Below are 18,597 nucleotides of genomic sequence, written 5' to 3'. Positions count from 1 at the left end.
GTAATAATAGATTTACTGCCACAGGTCTGCAGCCAGTCCAGCTTGTATTGGACTATTTTGTGCTGAGTGGAAACATTTTTTAGTTGAAGTTTGGGTTTATTTTGAAAGTTAAAGCTGCGTTTATTCTCAATATATATAAAAAAATTGTTAGATATGAGGAAAACTTTACTTTTACCATATCGCCCAGCCCTACTTTGGCAAGATATCAAAATACATAATGCATCTCCGTTTATTGCTGAGACATCTAATAACAAGTCAGACAAACTGTAAACATTTCCTCTCCCAAGACGACGCCACACAATCTTCAATCCAAACAATGTCCCGGTGTTTGTTGACTTCCAGGGCGCCCATTTTGCTGATCTCTAATTGAATAAACAGGCGACAGTTTCCACTAAATGGTCTTTGGTCCCCGTGCGTTTTGGAGCCGCGCTGGGTTTTCGTCTTTGGCAGAACGCCGTTAAATTACATTCGGGCTTTTAATGAATTCATCACATTGGGGTGTTTGATTCCCCATCACAACTCATCTCCCATCAGTGTAAAGCAGGCCCCGTGCAGCCTCCCCGTTTAGCATCCTAATGGCGTACAGTTGATCTAAATAGTCCCAGTTTAGCGCTCGACTGGCCCTGTTCCTGTCAGCGCTATCCTCCGAGGACCAGAACAGGAAATGAGAAACCAAACCAATGTTGGGATACGTCGAAGCAAACTTGGCAACTTTGACGCATGCAGTAGAATATTATGACATTATTAGCATAGGACAAACTGTGTAGCGATTAGCATAAACGATATTGGAAAATGTCTCATTGTATTCCAATTAGATTTGCCAATCACTGGGTTAGGAGGTTTTATCTCTTAAGACCCCATGGAGGTATTAATTGTTTGCCGAGGATATATTATAATTTCATAGTCATTACATTATTTTCTAATATCCTGCTTCATTTACCAATCTCTCCTCATATCAGTCCATTATACTTTTGAGTGAGAAACCGTAATGCTTTCATGTACAGATATGTGGCGCCTCCTCCCCTCACTGTGATCTCATTCTGTCTGTTCCCCCTGTGTTTACCTGTCGACAGATTACAGCTTATGGAAGAGGAGTGGACACAAACTCTCAAACTCCCGACATCAGCAGTTCTGTGCGGCAGCTCATTATGCGCTCACAATAATACAGCGTCTACCACTTTAACAAACTTCACTTTAGGCATTAGTTTCACACAAGCGCGAATGCAGAGGGGCGCCGCATTTCTCGGCAGCAGCCTTTCGATGTGCTTCTGCTTTTTGGGGATGTTTGTTTCATTCGTGTGCCCCAAAGAAGCAGGATCAGAACAGTGTAAGATTCTAAATGTAATCTTTTATAGCAGTCTCTTTTAGGTTTGCCATCACTGAATTGTTTGATTCATCGATAGATCGTTTATGAGGTAATGATTGAACCTTGAAACACTGCAGGGGTAAATACAGGCTACATGGATGACTATAAATTGTACAATAGAGATCAGGAAACAGCTAAGTGTTCTGGGAAATATGGAAGAGGAAACCTTCCTTAAAGGGATATTTGACATAGGGCCTCATTTCCTAGTTATCCAGAGTGTTGTTGATTTCTGGAGATGTATATATATTTTTAATTCATGCAGTCCTTATGTCTATGGTAACTAGTAGCCTGCATTAAAAACCTCTTCAAAATCATGGTCGTCCTCCAAATGTTGCCGTATCTGATTTGTAGAAAGCTCCCTTGTGAATTCTACGTGTAGTTATGCCGGCCGTAGGTAAACAAACTACTGTAGATCCAGCAACCTAGCAGATCACTCCGCTGCTGCGTAGCTTACAACCAGGAAGCTGATGCTGCTCAAAGATACGTTTTTTAAATGCAAAATGGTTATATTTCCAAATATAATTAGTCAACACAGACATTTATATGGGTAGTCTGGTTATAAGTGATTTGCCTCAGGTGCACTGTGCTTGGGTAATGAAGGCTACTAGCTGCCATAGACATGCGCTAGCCTAGCACTAGCCTAGCACCGCTAAACTCTTCGAATATAAGGACTGCATGAATAAAAAAATATCTCCAGAAATCAACGACACTCTGGATAACTAAGAAATGAGGCCCTATGTCAAAAATCCTGAAATATCCCTTTAATGATAAACCACTAGAGATTTGTCTATTTACACGAGAGTTGTCATTCACAAAAAAGAGTTTGGCCATTACAGTGTGTTATTTGACTTGGCTGCAAACATTTTCCTCAATCATTAGAGATCCAAGAATTGTACAGGGAATGAACCGAGACTCTTTACATTGTCTTTCAACTTATGCCTTTGGCGCAGCGTAAAACTGGAACGAGAGAGAACTTCATTATTTAGCATTGCTTCGCTGCACTATTTCATTTGTCTCTATTGAGATAATGAAATGGGTTTTACATTGTATTAGTCTATTCTCCACAACACAGTTACAACTGATTTGAGCTCGATTCCCCTCAGTGCAGTCCCCCTTGTTACGCTTCTTCTATCCTCTAACCCATCGATATGCTGGGCCTGTTTAGGGAGAGGGCCTTGTGCAATGCAGTATGCGTGTACTGGGGTGAGCTGAGTGAATTATGCATCACTCTCGGTGTAGGTTAGCAGCAGCACATGCGCGGATATGTGCACATACGTGAGCACCGGAGTGGTCGTATAGAAACTGGGAACATTGAAGAAGTCCTATGCAAATGTTTTAGTGTGTGAGACTGTTTTAAAATCGATATGACTGTCAGCAGACCGTGTTAAATTTAATATACCTTATTTATCCACATTTCTTTTTCAGACCCACTTGCCCTTTTTTGTCCACTTTTTTACTCATGCAGACCGTTGTGTTGTGTGAAGAAGCTGCTAGATCTGACTCTACACAACTTGAATCAATATCAAATGGTGTGTTGCATTGTAGACCAATTAAAGGGGCTAGATGCAAGTTTGTGATTTTATACTCACTACTGCCATCTCAGGCCTTATGCGTAACTGCAGCTTCTATATGAAGCTCGTGCATGACGGCACTTCGGACCCGAATTAACACCTTTTTGAGTGACAGTGCAGTGGCGAATAGGTCTGGGCTCATTCTACACATTAGGACATGGCTGGAACATGTAGGGGGAGGAAAATACATAATTTTAAACTCTGCATAGTCCCTTTAAAGAGAAGAGCCATGTAAAAGTTCTTTCTGATTCCAATACCTCATTATTATATAATACCATATTATTATTATTTCATAGATTTACATGAAAACGTTGCTTTACTTGTGCCTTAACTATTGTCAGTAGTTGCCCAGGCTGCTTCTGCACATTAAAGCCTGCAATAGATCAACATCATTAAAGTCCATTATTTATTATCAAATCTCGTAATCCACTTGGGAATGTCCCAAATCTTCAGATTACTCGGCACACACAGCTATTTGTGAGCATGTTGCCCCTAATTCACTATTTCAAATGACAGTAATAGAATACTGCATGAGAAAAAATTGCACTGCTTTTTGCACATGAGCAAACACTTGGTAAATGACTCCCTACGTCTCCTCTAAAGGCTTTATTTCGATAAGTCATTACAAAAAATAGCATTGTCAGTGCCTTGTAGGTAGTTTGGCTGCCTTTGACAAACCAATATGAATGAATGTTCCGCAGTGTTGCTCTAAGAAAGTTTGTGAAATGAACATAATGATTGTACACAAACATGACAATAGACTAGATTTTCTCTGTCACTTCTGTTGACAGAGATTATGTAATCAGCCTCTTTTATTTTTCTCCGCCACGGCGTCGCCACAACTTTTTATTTACTAAAAGTAAAGGTCTACCCGAGGTGCATCTCAAAGCCCAAATGAATTATTAAATGTGTTGTTATTGATTCAGAGACACAGCCGCCATGCACCACCTTTAATTAGTTTCCATCATTGCTCAAAATGTGTAGAAGCATCCATCACTGGACGACCATTTTTCACATTCAAAGTATTACCTCAATGCATCAGACATCTCACTGGGACTGTGCAGTTACTAATAAAATGTGCCAATGATCATAATGGCCCCTTGTGTGGTAATTGTGAAATAACAAGCTTTTTCTTGATCTAAGGGAGAAAAATGTCTAGCTTTGTCAATTTGTAATAATTAGTCTATTAATAATGGCATGCAGGCTATTGCTTTACAGGCAGATTGGAATTGTCTGTAATGTGTTATTGAACCGCGGTGGAAAGCCTTTGAGTGCCGCTCTGATGATGCTCATTTCAATGTGGTTTATTGCTAAACGCATCATGCCGGGCCTTATTCATATGCACAATATCTCCTTCTGCCTTTTCTTCTATGCTTTTGACCGTTATGCACTGAAAATGTCAATCACAACTGAAGTCTGTGCCAGTGCCAATCCTGGATAAATGTAATTGAGTCACAGGGGGCATGTGATGTGCCGTGTAAAATCAGGGTTCAAAAACTGTATCGAATGTTTTCTCCATAGCAATAAACAAATCTGCAATTACAAAACACATTGATGGATTTGGATGGACTTTTGTCTGTTATGGATGCCATTTTTAGGATATTTGACGATTCAAAGATGACTTTTTTTTTTAATTGTTTATTTTTATGGCACCTGTGCAAACAGTGTCGAGACGAATATCTTGATATCATCAATAGAAAAATTAACTCATAAGTTTATCAAGATTTTTTTCTGTAGTTGCAGATTAGACACTCAAAACATTCCTCTTTACAAAACTGCTGCAGTTCAGAGAGATTCAGGCGATGTACTTACTTATTCCTGTGATTTTGATGAAGATCAGACCACATTTAGTGACCAATTTAGGCAGAATTGTGAGAAATTCCAAACGGTGTACTCACTTTTTCTTGCCACTGTAATTAAAACTAATCACTAGTTAAAACGTCAAACCCACTGTAGTAACAGAAATATTGTATTGTTTGCATATTTTTTTTATGTTTCAAAGATGAAAAAAGCAAGATCTGATGAAGACTATGCAGAAACGTTATCATCCTTGATTAAAAATTGGACATCGGCTACTTGAGTGTGTGATGCTGTTTTTTTTGATTTATGAAGATTTTCCTCAACATCTGCACCTCTAGTAATAAAAAAAGTAAATAAAAGAACACACACAAAATAATTATAAACACCCCCCAGTCCTCTCCCAATGTCGATATTTCAATCATGTGGACAAGAATGTTTAATATGTAATGTTTATATTCTGAACCAGCACCAAAATTGATTTAGCAGAAAAGTAAGTTAAGTTCTTGTCAAAGTTAAAAAGTATAATCATTGTCATGGAGACGTGATCTGATAAAATTCAAACTTAACCCCTTTTAAATAACGTAATGTACTCGAGCGATTACACCGGGGCAGGTCAAACTGTCAGAAGGAGTTTTGATAAGTCCTTTCTGCTTTCATCCTTCTCTTAAATCCTACTTTGGGGTTCAACTCCTCTTAGATACTTTCTTTGTGATAATTGCTAACCCGGGTCTGCCGTGTCTGAGGCTGCTCAACTCTTTTTAACTGAATATTTCATAACGCACATGGCATAATCCCTCTGCCCCGATGCAGCCTTTGCACTGTCAGCCATTAATAGAAGCATAATGAGCTTGCTGTCTGTGAAATGAAGAAGAGTGAACGCAGATGCCCAATTATCAAAGAGACCCGACACAACGACACAGTGTACATGTGGTTCCTGAGATGAAACTTGAAACCTGGGGTGGAGTTGAAATGCAGATGGAGAAAAAAGATCCCGAAAATGACAATATACAGCCTTAATCCCAGCATGCTATGGGGAGTCTATCGTAGAAGATGGACTACAATATTAGGGGCAGGTCTCTCAGCCAGCTAAAATGGAAATCCAGAGTTACAATTTTAATAGAAACATCTAAAAATCTTTCCAAATGCTCTTTTTCTTTCTCTGACAGCAGACGTTGCCTGTTCTTTTCCTCTGCTCAACTCCGGAAAGATAGTCGCATTATGGATGACTTCAGTTTATATTTTTTGAGACAAGTTTGCAGAGTCCCTTCCCGGTGCTTTATGCAGCTTATGTTTTTTCCCATTTTTGGCTCTGGACTGTGTGAAGGCTGCATTTGACACAGCCCCGGGGATAGAGAGATGGCAGGAGGAGGAAGAAACACTCGATAGACTTGTGTTGGTTTACAGTCGGTGGAAGAGTGCATCGAGTTGGGCTTTTTACATATGGGAAATCCATGTGGTTGCATGTGTCACTTCGAATTGGGATCCCTAACAATCTAACAATGTCGCTATGTTCATAAGCTCTTGTGCTCGAATGTGGGTTTCAAGCTGCACTGTGCCCGTAGGCCCCGGAGTGGAGAGACGTGCGGGTGGTGTGAATACATGTTTACATTTGCATGGCTATTGTTTGTGAGAGAACGTTGCTATTTTGGGCCAATCCGATGCAGATACACAAGGGAGAACTCAAGGCATTGGAAATACCCCACTGTACAGTACATCAACAATGAGCTGTCCTATTGGGTATTGCATATTGTGTTCAAATGAAAGAAAGGCCATTATTGCAACCTCGGTGCTATCAATTGGACAATTGGTAGCGTTGACAAATTCATTTTGCAAACTGCACCGTTTTCCTATAAACTTCGCCCCATTAGTAGGGGTGTTACAACGCACCGTGCCACAAAAATATGATTTGCATTGCACTAAAGTGACGGTGCAAGTTTTAGTCTGTATTTCTGTATATTTAAGCGTGTGTGTGTACTCAAACAGAGCACATGTTTGTCATCATCACTTACTCTTAAAGGTACACTGCGTAACATTTTGGACCATACTGTTGCCGGCATAACAAAACATGCTCCCAGTGACCAGTTCAACACAGAAAATGCTATTACTGCAGTGGGTAATCAAAGAATGGGTTTGGATGAGAAACTAGCCTGTTTAAATCTCAAATTCCACTGCCTTTTGTCACATCTCCATGGAAACCAGCTGGAGACGTACCCACCGGTAAAATTTACAGTCATATCTTAGGAGAGTTGAACCTCATGCGTGTTTGTTTGCACATTTATTAGGTATTTTTTAATTATGAAAATATCTGTCATAAAATAAATGCTTGTATTTCAATTTTATTTATTGGGTAAAATACTACGCGGTGTGGCTTTAAACTAAAGGCTGTAGCCACTCCAGACCTGCAAAATTACATCCTCAAAAAACCCATGAAATCTGCTTGTCTTTGTAATGGTTTCTCCGAGTCCTGCTGATGACCAGGCTGCAGTTAATGATAGATCTGCTGCGCCAGACAAATATGTAAGATCCAATCTTGGTCATTATCCTCCTCAAAAGCTTTGCTTCCAAAAAATACAAGCATAATGTTGTCCAGGATCAGCCCAAACACGAGCCTCATATCAAACTGCTGTGAGGGTTTTAGCGGCATGTTCCACGCCGACAATGCCAGGAAGCTGCGCATGGAACTCTATTTAGCCCGATTTTGGTTTGTTTCAAAAAGGTCAATCACTTGAGAGCAGCACTGACTTTGAACTTGTCACTGAGCAGCCGCAGTAGTAAAGTACAGATACAGACATTTTATGGTAACAGAAATGCAGAAACCTCTACGCCTCGTATATTGAGGGAGTGAGAGTGAAGATGGCGACAGCGCGGTGAATGATGGACCTCCTGATCACTGCTGAGAGATTTGGAGGTGCCCCTATAAATCTGTCCCAGTCGCTCAGCTTAGAGTGAAGGCTTCAGTCGCAGATAATTGAAGGTGACGACGGCAGAGCGGTTAGCCTTTTTAGCGGGTAGAGTTTTCGGAGCATGAGACAATTTGACACTCGTAATGACAAACGGCGCTTTGAGAAGTTTAATACATAGTGACTCAAAGATAAAGAGGATAGAAAAGGTTATATCAATTTAGACAAAAGACAAAACTTAGAGGCCTTTAATGAATGTAATAAGAGTTTGTAGTTTCATATGAAAGACAGAAACAGTATTGGGCACCAACAAAAAACCTAAACAAGAAGATGGTTGAACTAGTTTATTAATGCACATGACTTTATCTCAAAGCTTTTGTAATATGGGACCTGTGCTTGTCTTTGCTCTCGAAGATTTTGTAGTTTTATTTCAGATACTTCTTGTGCTTCTTTGACGCACCTTTTCTTTGTTCATAGTTTGCGTGACAGTTTGGCTTACCTCGGTGACAGCAGAAAGCAGCTTTGAACTGCTGTTTTTTGGATAAGTCTCCGATTCTGTCTCAGTACATCAAAAGTTATCGCCCATCTTTGCACTTTGCTGTCCTTTTTTCAGATTAATTGATAGAAAACATCAAATTTTACGAGCCCACAAAACACTGCGTCCACTGTGGCCCTGTAAATTCACGTTGGGTGTCTGTATTGATCTTTCCGGATTGCCTTTCTCGCCTCATCATTTCTCAGGCCTGGGCGAGCGGCTCTGTGGCTGCCTTCCATCGCATCACGGCTGGTTGGTGTCCTCACAGCAGCCATTGGCTTTGATAGTAATGTGAGAACAATAGCAAGTGTCCATGATGTATTTGTGCGACTGCAGACACTGTGGACTGTGATCTTGTTCATAACAGCAGCCAATATTTGATGTAAATGAGCCTAGAAGTGTCTTTGTTTTTTGTATTAATAGCGCATTATGTCTATAAACTGTAGTTGTTTCCCAATTAGTGATGTTTTATTCAGTAGTAGTTTAGAAATATAGATTTTAGTCTGTCTTCCATTCATGCATTTATAAGTACAAGCCGATTGCTGCATTTTTATTCGTTTTCAGCACTATTGACAAAATCACATGGAAATCTATAAAGATGTGCTTCTGCTTCAGGGCCATCACTGCCGTCTTACAGCGTGCACTCTGCAGTGGTTTGTATTACTTTGAGCAGATGTTTTACATCAGAGGCACTTTCATATTGCAAACATGTCATCAAAGATCATGATCAGGTTATGTTTGAATATTTAAAGAGACACGAGGGGTCGCAGCATTGTACTCTAGTGAAAAGAAAGGCATCTTGTTTCATGCAGATTGCTTGGATAAAAATGATGAAATATAATGTGACATTTACATTTGAAGCATTGCATCTAAACCTGCTAACCCTGTAGTTTTGAGCTCTACTAACATGTTACGTAATGTACAATGATAGCATAATGTATATGTTATCCCTGTAGCCATTTATCAGCTCATATCTTCAGGCTTTTCTCAAATGTTGATGCTTTAGGACATCAAATCAAATCAAATCAAATTAAACTTGATTTATAAAGCGCTTTACAGATTACAAGATTTAAAACAATGCGCCTGGCACAACCTCCCATATATATATTTTATATATTAGGATTAAATAAATAGATTAGTCAGTTAAAAGCTAAGCTAAAAAGGTGGGTCTTGAGCCTGCTCTTAAAAACATGAACGTACTCTGCAGCCCTGAGCTCCTCAGGACGTTCCAGAGGCGAGGGCCGTAATATTGGAAAGACGCCTCACCATGAGTCTTTTTGTTGAGTTTAGGAATAAGAAGGAGACCCCTGTTGGAGGAGCGAAGGGGCCATGAAGGTTCGTAAGGTAAAAGCAGTTCTGAAAGATAAGAAGGACCAAGACCATTAAGACATTTAAAAACCATTAAAAGAACTTTAAATTCGATCCTGAAACACACGGGGAGCCAATGCAGCGATTCTAAAACCGGTGTAATGTGGTCCCGCCTCCTGGGACATGACTCATCTTGGTTTTAAAATAAAAATTGCAATCACCATGATTGTCATTTCGATTATTTTAAAAAATCCCTATTCTACCCTGAAATGTAGCCAGTTTTTCTGCATTGCAGACAGAGGGAGACTCTATTCGTAGGGATGTCTAAATCGAAGCTCTGTCAGATGGTCTTTTTTCACAAGGCGTCTGTTGCTCACCTTCTTCTGTTGTGTATGACGGGAGCATGTGCCGCTGCCGAGCCTGTTATGGACCGCTCTTTCATCACAGTTGCATCACACTCGCTCGTTGTCCTGGTCTCCACCGTCAAGGTTCACCCACTGTACATCCGCAGGTGCTTTGATTTTTTTTTGCATGGAGCTTCCCCCTTTCATTCCCAACAACACATCCATCTCTGTGTTGTCAGCCACATGTTGCCGTGACTGACCACCAATCTCCCGTCTATTTACTTATCCCTTCTCGCACTCCGCTTTTGGCGACTGCGAAAACTCACCGCTCACTTTGTAAATATACACCGGTCAGGGATAATATTGTTGCAGCTCACGTTTGAAGTCATAAACTGGAATAGAGCATCTCGAAAACTGCCACTCTTTTTGTGGTGTGTGGTCAAAAGTGGACCATGAAAGGAACAGTGAGAAGTGTTGCATGAGGGAAGGAAATTGGGAAAGCTGTTTCTTGCAAATGTTTCTTGTTTGAAATCTTTATGTTATTTGATCTTTATGAATACTGTAGTCATGGTAGGCATAAGCAAGATAGGTTTATATGTGGGGGTCAATTTGCAGAGCAGGATTGTATTGAAAGTTGGCTACATAGAATCACTTGAACATTGTCTGAACTCAAGTTTCGCAGACCACAAAATGTTGGAAAAGTTTGTCTACCTGTTGAGGTGGCAAAGGAATCAGAGACAACTGTAAACCCACGGTGTTTGTATGGAAAGTAAAGAGATGCGGCTGCCGGGCTCCTGTTTACACAAAGAGTATGGGTTTGTGTGTGTTTTGGCGTCGCTTGATCGGATTTTCTTGCGTGTGTACTACATATAGAAACACATGAGTCACATTAAAGCAGAAGCCTCTTTTACACAGCCACTGCCTCTGAGTCAGACCTGAACCAATCTGCCTTCAACCGACTCCAGCGATGGGCTTTTGATGTCTGCGCACAAACTGAGACTTACAGGGCGCGAGTTTCTGCACGGAATACGGCGTGCTCACAGAAGATCATTTTATACGCAAAGATAACTTGAAATCTAGCACAGAAGGCACGCAGTTATGTAGTACCATGAGGTTTTCATTTTTGTCTACCTCACTGTTATTCTATAGATGCATTTGTGAGCGACAGTATATTGTGATTCATGTACATCTATATGTTTTGTGTTCACTATGTTGACTCCTTTACGAAATGCTAAATCAGTGCAGGTAATCTGTCTAGCTTCTTTTCTTGTCCAGTAGCTCGGGTTACACTGTGTGGGCGCATATTGGACTGCAGGCCCCATATCTCTCCCACTCTTGGCTCTCTGCTCCTCTGGGCATGTGTGCGATCCGGGCGCATTACTCCACCGTTGTTGTTTTGTTTTTTTTTGTTTTTGGTTGAGTGCATTGTGTTGTTGGCTCGTGCCTGCAGCGGAGGGATTAGAGAGAGGGGGCATCGCTGAGTTTGTGTGTCGTGAATGTGATAGTGTGAAAGGGAATTGGATCAGATTACAGCCAATCCTGGCACCAGATTAACTCCACAATCCCCGTGAGATGAAAAGACTTTGAGACGGAGGGGGTTGAAACGACTGACATGAAGATGAGAGCAAGGAGGAAGCTTGTTGAGAAAAAGTTGTGAAGCAATGCCAGATTTAAACGAGTACATACCATGCAAATAAACTATATTTTGTACTTCATGGCAAATGCTTTGACAAAAGTTTACTTTAAAGAGCAGGGGAGCCTTAAAATGTATTTGTGTAATGCTTCCTAATTAGTCATTCTCGTCATACTCTGGTGACACACATGGTGGGCTCCTCCGAACACTACGTCCACTGAGCCACATCTTAAACTAAATGAGATAAATGTTTCAAAGGCCTAGACAATATCACATGCCGCACCAACAAGACGAAATGCAAATTAAACCAGCTTCTAAACGTTGACTTACTTGCACAAAAGCAAGTGCTAAACTCGTACAAAACAGGACTATATGTAGTTTGGTGTTGTGTTATTGCCTTGTAATGCACTGTTTAAATAAAATATGGTTTCATGTGACTTGGATACCCACATACCATACCATCTATTTCCATTGGTCCAGCCCCTATGGCTCCTCCTGTAGGTGGTGGGTCCACGGAAGGACGGCCTCATGGTTCTTATCGGGTCTGTTGGTCACTCATAAGGGGCATCTGAACTGCTCTTTGTCTAACCCGTCAACTAGGACCTGTTTCCCTTGGGAGACCCTGCCAGGGGCACGAAGACAACAGAGCTCTCCTCATTCGGGTGCTTAAACCCCTCCACCACGTTAAGGTGGCGGTTCCAGGAGGGGTGCACAACATCAAACGTGTCTAGAAGATGAGATGAAACTTCTTTTCACTGTTTGTGTTTTTACTGGTATTGTTTATCCTGACCCCGGGAACATTTCGTTTACAAGGAAAACAGCACTTCCTCCCGCTCTCATGAAGGTGATTCTTCCCCCCCTTGTCTCCCTGTGAGCTGTATTCTCTGCGGCTACAGCCAAAATGAAGGCTCTGTATTATTATACAGCTGTTTTTCCCTCTATTCTTCCCAACAGCGACGCCTGAAGCTCTGCCAGGCACATTTTGTTGATAGAATGGCATCATAAAATGTCCTATTAAAAGATAATCTCAATTTCTTTTCAAGCTTTTCTGTTGTGCATAAAAGGACATGAGTGTTTTCTGGGCTAGTGATAATTTTGTTCATTTATAACCCGAAGCCATACACCGTAATGCACCAAATGGGGCCGAAAACCTGCCCTTCTCTAAATGGGAATTATGCTTAAATATTATTACAGACCCCTATTGTGCTGGCTTTGGGTGACAACAGCTGCCCATTTTGATGTGTTAAAAGTGTGTAAAACCGCTGAACCAAAACCTGAATTCAATTTTACGCTGTTTTGCTTTTTACAGAAGCAGATGTCCATTTATGGGTTTCAGTCACATGAGTTTCTACTGTATGGATGACGTCTGTCGAGCTTTTGACCATTCAAGATGGGATCATTTGTTTCTATACTTAAAGACGAACTAAGTAATGCGTTTACCTTAATAAATCCTTTTCGTAGTCCCTCTAGGGGTAATGCAAGTGTTACTGGGATGAATGGGGTTCTTTCATCTCCCCCAGGTGTCTCTGGCCAGAAAACCACCCTTGCAATTTTCCTGCACCGGGTGTGAGGCGCAATACACACAAATGGAATCATGAAGAAGAAGCTAACAGGCTAGCGGGCTAAGCTAACTGTGGGCTAGTGCTACAAGTTTGAGTGAAAGAAATTATTTCCATAGTGGAATTGAGTTGTGGCACAATGTATCCCTCTCTTTCCCTTTGTCTTTTCTGTCAGTGTAGTAGTTACTCTCATGACGACACCTGCAGTGGTGCTTATGGCCTCTAGGGGCATCAGTTACTTAGTTCTGCTAAGTAACTTTTCATTACTTGAGACTTTAGCAAAGGCTGAGTTATATGTGTGTGTCCTATCAAATACAGCTGATAGTGAAGCTCACAGGCTTCCATGGCCGCCTCAGAGTCCCGTTGTTTGTCCATTTAGGCCATACATTAATTTTCAAATATAAAATGGTGTTAACAAAATCCTAAATTACACCATTTTGACTTCCCCATTCCTCCAAAAAAATCTCTAAAAAACACAATGCTTGAGTGTCTATATCTGAAAGTTTTCCAATAAACAATCAAAGCTCACATTTGTGGACAAAAACATTGGCTCCAATACTCAAATGTGAACTTAACCTTTCCCGTCAACGTGTAGTTAATGTGTGCGAACCAAGTTCATAATGGCCCCTGCATTGATTATCAGGCTGAGAAATTAAGTCGAGAGGTATTTAAATAGCAGTCCTGAATGTCACCCTGCGCCCGCCCCACGTAGACACACACAGACAAAACGCAGACGCACGTAGACACTCACTGACTGGTGCTGTAATGTGAGAAGACGTGGCCATTTAACACGTCACGTCCATCGATCGTCCCATTGATTTGTGTGTTCCCTGCGCAGCACATCTCACGCAGACCTGAGGACCCCATTACTCTCTCTGCCCCGGGACGTTTCATCACACTTCACATCGGTCACTCCTGTTCGTTGTAAAAGTTTCAAATTCGAGAAGATGAGGACTGCAGGAACACATTTGATGACATTACTAACATTCCAAATAAAACTATTCTCCACAAGCTGCTGTTACAGATTTTGTTTGGTTTTATTGGACAAAAGAGTGCGGAGAGATTCCAGTAAATTCCCAGAACTCTCCATTTAGCTTTTTAATTCAGCCCTGCCAACACCCGAGATCATGTCTGAGAATAACTACTGACATAAACTAAGAAATAATTAACTCTTTTTATGTCATTTTTCATGTTTAGGCTACTACAGCCAGATTGTAAATCGTAAATGTTTGACAACCTGCCAAACAGCTCAGTTCGGTCTCGAGGTAAGTATAAATTCTAGATGTGGTCCTTGGGTCATAAAGTTTGCCCATACCTGCACTAAGCCATCACACAGCACAGTTTCACCCACATTTTAAAGACAAATAAAATAGTTGTACTGAACTTAACTAAATATCGTAGTGTGATGCTTGCCTATTGTCCCTACATAGTCAGTGGCCAAAGCAAGCAGGTTTACAATCTGCAATATTTTTGAGTACTTCAAATCAAGAAATGTTGTATAGCATAGGCCTGCCTCGCTAAAAAATTTTTGAGGACAATATATCGATATATCTCGATGTACTGCGATAAACGATAATATTGAGTATAATGCAAATACTGTATGCAATAAAAAGAAAACTGTAAGCAACTATTTGAATTGAAATGTACTGAACTTTTGGCATTCAATATAACACCTTATACCAAACAAAGTGCAAACTAGAAGGGTCGAAATATTCTAGGACAGTCTATCCATCTGTGCTTCTCAACCTTTGTATAGAGCTTATCATCACTCTAATAACACTAATATTGCTATTTCATCTACATTATTCTGGTTAGAGTAAAATGTATATTAAATGTATGGATTCAGAGGTATTACCAGAGTAGCCATAGGTTTTGTTTTTTCCTTTTCTTTTCAAATATATATCCTTGCAGCATTTCTCTGGCTTTTGAACAGTGCAGAATAGGAACACGTAGACCTAAGTAAGGAGTAAAGTCATCAGGACTATCGCGCTTGTATTTGGATACAGGCTAAAGCGGTCAGGTTCCTCTCGCTAATAGTAGCTCTGATTAGCTTTAATACACTGACTAGGCGGTGGTTTTGCTTCGTTCTCACGTTGGACATACCTGCAGTTGCATTCATGTTGTTATTCTCTCCGTGATGCTTTCGTTTGGCTGGAGTTCCAAGTGTTTTCGCACGACTTACTCTAGCTCCGAGATCAGAAAGTGTCGGAATCAGCGACGCTCCGTAGTAGCACGGCACTTTGTTTACACCCCGCCTCCCTCCAAAAGCAGTGCAGATCTATAAATGATCTGGATACATGCAGGGACACGGCTGATGTGCTCAATGCTGTCTTTACGCACAGGGGGACGGGTTCGATGGATACTCTGCTCACTCAACACTGTGATAGCTTCATTCTTCTGTATATTTTAAGCACACGCAGCACATGTTATTGTCCTTCATTTTACGTATCGAGCGATAAGTTGATATAGTAATTATCGTGGCAGGCCTAGTGTAGTATTGTTGCTTTTTTTTACTTCTTTCAAACCACAGCTGAATTGTTAAAAAGAGCTTATATGTAGTAAAAAAGCTGGACTGACGCAATCTCTAGGGCAGTCAAGGGCCTGCTCTCTCAATGCTCGGGCAATAGCACTTTGTTAAAGTGTCCGTCTGGATCACCAGGATCTGGGCTGATGTGTGTCTGGGAGAACAGAACAAGACAAGGAAGATTGTTATGTTATTCACAAGTCGGCTTTAACATGCTCAAATAAAGATAAACTTGTCCAAAACAGAGGCGCCCTGCAGACTTGGAACACGCTTTTTACCCCAATGTCTTGATTCGCTATTCTGTTTTTGTGCTTAGACATCACTCATTCGACAGCGCGCACATGTCAGGACCACTCGCAAAACGCTGAATCGAATGCGATGTGACTTGTAAAGCCAGAGGAGATCACATTTGGCAACGCTGCCTCACAACGACCCGTTACAAGAGAAATCCCGGCATCACCACTGCGCTTAGGCAAAGAAGATAAGGATGAAAAGAAGTGCCGTGCCAGCGAAGCGGCTGCACGCACACACAAGAAAAACATGCATTATTGCTAGATAGACAAGACAAGGGAAGACATTTTAAAGCAGCGCTAAGCCTCGACTCCAAACTGAAGCGCTCCTCATCCCATTACGGGAAACACATGAAGTGTGTGAAGTTTGAACATGGCAACGTCTCAGTGACTTCTCAATTTAGAGATGTAGTCAAAACCGCTTGTTCTCGAGCGCTTCACAATCAACAAAGATCTGGTTTAAAGGCCCTGAATCTGATTTTGTAAGGAAATTTGTTTGCTCCTCATTCAGTACATTTGTAAAAGCATATATTTGTGTAATACAGTAAGTCTGTACATCTAATTATACAGTGTTTCATGAATTGTGAACTAGCTGTTGTTGTTCACTCTTTGTTTGTAAACCAAGAAATAGGTAAAAGGAGGCAAGGAGCTGCGCCCCAAGTCTTTCTCAGTGCCATGCGATTGATTTAAATTATTATAATAAGATGGAGACAGCATGCAGTAGTCAGAATTTTCCCCACAAGAGCATATGTGGGGACAAAAAATACCTCATAGTCCTCTTGAAATATTAAAGACATTCTCCGCTACAAGGGAAGAAAGGTTGTGAAGACTGGTAGGCACATCATTCTTCAGCCTTGTATCTTGTTTTCAGACAGACAGAAAGCAAAAGCCTAAATAGCATCCAGTCTCAGAGGATCGAATGTTATCAGTAGTAGCTCAATCTTGAGCAACAAAAACAACTCTGTTGAACTCAGCCTTTGATTTTGAGGTGTGAGCGCTGAAGGCATAAATAAAATGTCTGACTCATCTCACACTCACCTGCCGCATGATGAGTGTCCTCCTGGAATTAATTACTGCTCACATCTGGAGGTGAGGAGAGCCGCGGTCAGCAACACCACTAATGTATGCGAAAGGAAGTCTGTCGCCAAGGATCAGAAACCAACCAATCACAGCACATAAAAAAACAAAATAAGATTCAATAGAGGATATCCACATATTTATATTGTGATGCAAAGTTAATGCAGGTAGTTTTTAGATTTAAACCTTTGTTTTCTCTACATAGTTATAAAACAGTTGTAGATTTTGATGCTCGATGTTCTCATTTGGGAATTACCTTAGCGTACATTTAAACTGCTGTTTTTACACTTTGGTATTTCCCTCTACAGCATTGCAAACAGCACACATTTCCTTACAGACCACTGTGGCTAAAGGAGACAGCAGACTTCACAGAGAGACCTGAGGCACATCGATTCTGTGGAAAAAAAACAACAACAATCCCTCTTCAATAGCCGTCTTTATGCCACTGAATCTGCCCCTTTCCATCTTTGTGATAAATTATTTTTTGCCCAACTTTGTCTACGGCTGTGAATACTTCCTCACTTTTTTGTGGGTGAAAGATTTCTCCGGCTGGAAGAAACTGTGCCCTATAGGAAGAACATTATTGGAATTCAGTCGTAACATTATGGCCACTGACAGTGGAATACATTTGGCACTTGTCTTCACGGTGGCACTTGTTTTTGCAGTAAGTGGCAGCAAGTTGCCATTTTGTTTGACAGATTTGTGTGTAGGAATCAAGTATTGTAGGTAGTTTAACATGTTATAGTGCAGGGGTAGGCAGCATCAGGCCCCATGGCCAAATTTGTCCCTCCAGCATAAAACCTTTGGACCCCAAGAGAATTTTGAAGAAGCATTTATTCAGAAATCAGAGACCACATGAAAAGGACTCTAAAATGTGGAAAATGCTGTCAGTATTTTCACATTTCCCAGCAAAACAACCCATTAGGTCATATATTACGTGCAAAACTTATATTTGTAGAAAAAAGGTGCTTTACTTTGGGCTACAATTATGTGTTTCGGCCCTTGGTGTTTTGGCAATGAAGAAAATCAGCTCTCCATGACACAAACTTGCCTACCCCTGTTGTAGTGTTTAGACAACTTGGTCAGAGCGTTCCCAGTCTGCAGTGGTCGGTATCTAAAGTACATAGTAGCTAAAATAGTTTAACACCACAGCTTATAGGGCTGCAAATTGAGCAAGTTGTCAAACCACACAATATGAGTAGCAATTATAGACTCGCGGGCTTAATCTTATTGGTTCAGGGACCTCAGACAACCTTTTGTATTGACTCAGTCTGGTACTAAAAAAAAAAAGAATTGAGACAACTTTGAATATGTGGCGCTATGGTCTGTAGAGAGAAATTAGTCCCATTTATGGCATCTGCAGCTCCCCACTGCTTCATACCGCTGAGACTCATTAAAAAGGATCTCTCCTACCTCAGTGCGCAGAAAACTTCAAAAACGCCCAAATTCAGACAATCTTCCTCCACTTAGACTGGATAAAACACATATTGATATTGTCGAACTTAATTCATTGGCTGCTTTTGTAGAAATTAACCCTCCAAATGTATTGATTGATACAGAAACAATGACCCGGGAAAGAGTTTGCGTTCTTAGACACATATCAATAACCACACCACAGGCTTGCTATGTCTATGAATATAAAGCGTGAGCACACTCACAATGCATTTACTGCTACATGTGTACATCATTT

The 18,597-nt window shown here is 40.9% G+C and overlaps 1 protein-coding gene across 1 annotated transcript in view; it reads left to right on the top strand.

Annotated features, from left to right (window-relative positions):
* LOC306980998 (pyruvate carboxylase, mitochondrial-like) overlaps positions 1 to 18,597 on the top strand; it is a 362,010-nt gene that overhangs the window by 61,741 nt on the left and 281,672 nt on the right. The gene's annotated exons all lie outside the window — the stretch shown is intronic.

The sequence above is a fragment of the Gobius niger genome (assembly GCF_951799975.1).
Source record: "Gobius niger genome assembly, chromosome: 21".
In the NCBI taxonomy this organism is placed as follows: Eukaryota; Metazoa; Chordata; class Actinopteri; order Gobiiformes; family Gobiidae; genus Gobius; species Gobius niger.
This window is presented reverse-complemented; position numbering and strand designations above follow the sequence as displayed.